The 4,664-nt window shown below is 41.6% G+C and overlaps 1 non-coding gene across 1 annotated transcript; it reads left to right on the top strand.

The window, feature by feature from the left end:
- The first annotated feature begins 1,990 nt into the window (after positions 1-1,990).
- On the top strand, positions 1,991-2,097 carry LOC147937875 (small nucleolar RNA R71). Its single transcript, XR_015567550.1, has one exon. It is a non-coding gene; the product is annotated as a small nucleolar RNA R71 (small nucleolar RNA).
- Positions 2,098-4,664: the final 2,567 nt, after the last annotated feature.

Here is a 4,664-nt window from a genome sequence, read left to right as displayed (position 1 = left end):
TTCTTCTTGATTTTGAGCCTTGGTCTTGCATTCCTCAAAGACCTCTTGTTCAGCTTAACTTGGAGATCCTCAATCATACTAGTCAACTCTTGAACTGACCTCTTAAGCTTTTCCACAACATCCTCTTGAAGTGAGAGCTCAGCCTTTGGAGTTGCCTTATCACTTAAGACCTCTTGACCACCTTTGTCCTTGATAGTAAAAGGCTGATCATCAATGGTAGGAAGGTTGGTTGGGTGATAGATGTTGAACTTCATAACTATACCCTCAGCAATGTTCAAGGTCACAAGACCTTCCTTGACATCAATGACTGCTCCAACAGTGGCTAAGAATGGTCTCCCAAGGATGATAGGATCTTCAGGTTCCTTGTCCATCTCCAATACCACAAAATCTGTATGAACCCTTGCCTTCCCTATCTTGATTGGGACATTCTCTAACCTTCCAACTACTTCTCTGTTTGACCCATCAGCTAGGCATACATGGAGGTTGGTGGATTTGAAATCAGTTCTCCCAAGCTTTTGAGCTATGGAGTATGGCATCACACTAGTTGAAGCTCCCAAATCACAAAGGCATTGGTTGTAGTGAAGGTAACTGATTGTGCAAGGCAGATAGAATGGTCCTAGATCCTTAAGCTTAATTGGGATGATCACTCCTCCAAGGTTCTCAAGATCCTTCTCATCTTGAGCTTGAGCCTTCTTCTTTGACAAATCAAGCAGAAAATTCCTATAGAGAGGATATGGTTCATACTGTTCCAAGGCATGTCCTCTCTCCTCTTCTTGGTAAGCAATGATGACCTCTTGTATGGCTAACACTTCCTCTTTTTTTTCAACCACAGCTTCTTCCTTCAAAACCCTTACTTCCTCATGTTTCTTAGCTAACATTTCTTTTTTTCTCAATGATCTCCCTTAGTTCCTTAATCTTCTGTGCTTTGAAACGCCCTGGAAATGGTAGTGGAGGCTTGTAAGCAGGAGGAATGTACTTAGCAGGCTTGACAGCTTCGGAGTCTCCAACTCGATCGACCACTCGAGCATTCACTCAGTCGAGTGTCTGTTCGAGTACCAGGTCGAGTGCAACAACGGACTCTAGTTGCTTTGCACAAACGTCACTTGGGGTTTCAGTAACTGATGAATTCCCCCAAACTTGGACTTCACTGTCCTCAGTGACTTCCCCATCAGAGATATGGATGGCTTTTGCAGTAAACTCCTTTGGATTTTGAACAGCTTTTCCAGGGAGTTGGTTGGGTTTTGGAGCTGAAGTAGAGGCAATGTTACTCTCCATATACTTCACTCTTGAATTAAGACCCTCAAACTTCATGTTAAGGTCATTGTACTGTGATGTGAGCCTTTGATTCAACTCAGCAAACTGTTTGGCTTCCTCAATCTTTCCTTGTGTTTGCCCAATCAACAATTGTTGCATCATAGCTCTTAAGTCTCGTTCTTGGCCTTGGTTAGTCTGAAACCATGGTGGAGGACACAACTGAGGCTGGAACACTTGATGTTGTTGTTTGGGGACATAGTTTTGTTGCTGTTGGGGTTGTTGAGGTGGATAGACTTGGTCTGGAGGGTTGGCTACATTGGTACTCCTATAAGAGAGATTGTTGTTCTGGAAACCTCCTTGGTTGTAGCCCTTGAATCCTCCCTGGTTTTGCATGTAGCACAACTCAGCAAATTCATTCTCCCCCTCTTGAACTGGAGCCTCTTCTTCACCAATGAAGTGGATTGACTTTTGTTGGCTAAGAAGGATCTTGTCAAGCTTCTCATTGACCATCTTCAAATCCTTCTTGTACTTGTCCTCTTGATCAGTTGAGGAACTCCTTATGGTCCTGTCATAGTCGTCATTATAATTTCCATCAGACTGAGCAAGATTCTCAACTAATTCTCATCCTTCTTCCACATTCTTGTTGAGGAAGTTGCCATTAGAGGCTGTGTCAAGAAGCATCCTGATCTTGGGAAGCACTCCTCTATATAAGGTGCTAAGGAGTGACTCATTGCTGAAGCCATGGTGAGGACACTGAGTCTGGAACCCTTTAAACCTCTCCCAAGCTTCACAAAAGCTCTCATTGTTCCTTTGAGCAAACCCAGAAATTTCATTTCTCAACCTAGCTGTCCTTGCATTTGAGAAGAATTTGGCCAAGAAAGCCTTCTTGCAAGCATCCCATGTGGTTATTGCTCCAGTAGGAAGAGTCTTCTCCCAAAGGTGAGCCTTGTCTCCAAGTGAGAATGGGAAGAGCCTCAACTTGAATCCATCTTCACTTACTCCATTAATCTTTGTAAGACCACAGATTCTGTCAAACTCATCAAGATGATCTAGTGGATCCTCCATTGGCAACCCATGAAACTTGTTGGCTTGAATCATGGAGATCAATCCACTCTTGATCTCAAAATTGTTGTTTGCTACTGTTGGAGGCACAATACCAGCCCTTTGGTTGTGGGTGTTGGGTGCATCTCCAGCACCAATGTGCCTAGGTCTCTGCTCATGGTTAGCTTGTTGCTCCATGATCACTTGATCCTCTTGCTGAACTTGAACTACCCTTCTTCTCTGATTTCCCAAACCCTTTTGCAATCTGTGGATGTTGTCAATAGGCCTTTGAAGATTGTCTTTCCCCTTAGACCTTGTGTGCATCAACAAACGCGAGTACAGACTCGAACAGGTTCACAATTGAGCTCAGGCTCGTGTGGGTGGTTGAGTCGACTGGGAAGTGGTGTCCAAATGTACACGGCTTCTGACTCGATCAAGTGCTCGATCACTGCTCGGTCGAGTGGTGGTCGAGTGGTTGGTCGAGTGGGTACCTGAAACTCAATACAACCCAGCAACAGAAGATTCAAGTCCAGCAACTTCACAAGTGTATAAACGAACTTAATCTTAGACTAATATGGATCCTAAATGTCACAAAAACACACTCAAATGGGCAACGGCGCCAAATTGAAACAAGCTTTCTTTGGTGGTGAATGATGATGAATGTATGCAATGAGATATGAATGGATGGATGGTAAGGTGTTTCAATTCCCCTTATGCAGTTGCAGTATAAGAGGTGTCAATCCTAAATGAGTGTTTGTGAACAATTAAGATATGTATATGAATCTAAGTTAAGCCAAATATAAAGGATGTTTGTCACTAACAATCCTATGATGCAAATGTAAAGTGCAGAAGGTAAAACTACAAGAACTAGATGCTAAATGTAAATGTAACAGAATGATTGTAACAGTAATGAAGCTAGAATAGAAATAGAAACTATGCTAATGAACTAATGCAAGACAAGTAATGAACAGGACACTAAGTAAATGCAACAGAAATGCAACTAGAATGAAACAAGAGATAAGACAGGACAACTACAAAGCATAAACAAGAATTCTGGGGATGAACTCGAGCAAGCACTCGATCGAGTGTAGATCGAGTGCAGGGTCGAGCTGGACTAAAACGAGAAAACAGAGCAATGCAAGAAAAACAGAGCAATACCAAAAACGAATCAAACAACAACCAAGCAACATGATTAAGACTAAGAAATCAATAAACAAAGAAGGCCTTGAGGAGGGATTCATGGGCTGAACTAATCATTGTGGTTATCTAACTTGGTCAACAAACCTCAAACAACTTGAGCTACTCTCTAGACATACTATTCTAAGACATGTTTAATCCACTCTCATTGGCAAGAAACAATCAAACCTATGCATTTCTAGACTTGTTCTCACATAGTAAAGAATCTACACAAGCAGACATTAAGCAATACATCTCATACCAAACAAGACCTCTAATATCTTAGCAAGCCTAATGGTAAGCTCTAGATCTAGCCTTATCTATGCTTCTTAAACATTGGTGTGATGCTAAGATGCTTGAAATCAAATCCTACCTTCTCAGATATAGGATCAGCATTAAGATCATCTAGCCTAGAAAAGATCCACAACAATCAAGCTTGACCAAATCAAACAAACCACAAGATCAATCCAGCCTAACCCATCCTCAAGATCCTAGAGAACTACTCACAAGAACACATGATGAACAAAGTCAAAAACACAGAAAATATTGAAACTTGCATCAAATGAAAGATAAAACAGAGATCTACAATATTGATGAAGAAATGAAACTCGAAATCTTTATATCTTGAAAGTTATGAAACCAACAAAATACAAGAATCTAGTATTTTTCTCTCTTAAAACAAGTACAAGATCTAAGAAAAATAAAAGTGCAAAAAGAATAATTCCCAAAAGGGTAAAAACTAGGTTTAGAGAATATCTAAAAAGCTGGACTCTTTTGGTGGCTGCAGGTACAAGGCCTTATATAGGAGAGGGAGTGGAAGCTCTAAAAATACTAAAAGACAAAATAGTCAACGGCTCGGTCAACTTGACCTGTGCTCGGTCGAGTGGCAGGTCGAGCTAGCTTCTCTCTTGCGTTCTCCACTCGGCCGAGTCCTCCTCAGCACACGGTCGAGTGTCTGGTCGAGTGTGCAGTCGAGTTGGACTCCGGACCTTGTTGTTTCAGCCTTAATTCTCTTGCCTTTCCTTCACGATTGCTTCACTTCTCCTCAGCATTGCTTCCATGCTCCTTAAGCTCGAAAATCACCTGTTTATGCATGAAAAGATGCAAATGCAATGCAACTAAACTCTAATGCATGATTAGTCCTAAAGCTATACAATAATGGTCAAAATGGATAGCAAAAGATGCAAAAGAAG

Source organism: Camelina sativa, chromosome 9 (genome assembly GCF_030686135.1).
Source record: "Camelina sativa cultivar CO46 ecotype springtype chromosome 9, ASM3068613v1".
Classification (NCBI taxonomy): domain Eukaryota; kingdom Viridiplantae; phylum Streptophyta; class Magnoliopsida; order Brassicales; family Brassicaceae; genus Camelina; species Camelina sativa.
The sequence above is the reverse complement of the archived record's forward strand: the minus strand, read 5'-3'. Positions and strand labels throughout refer to the sequence as shown.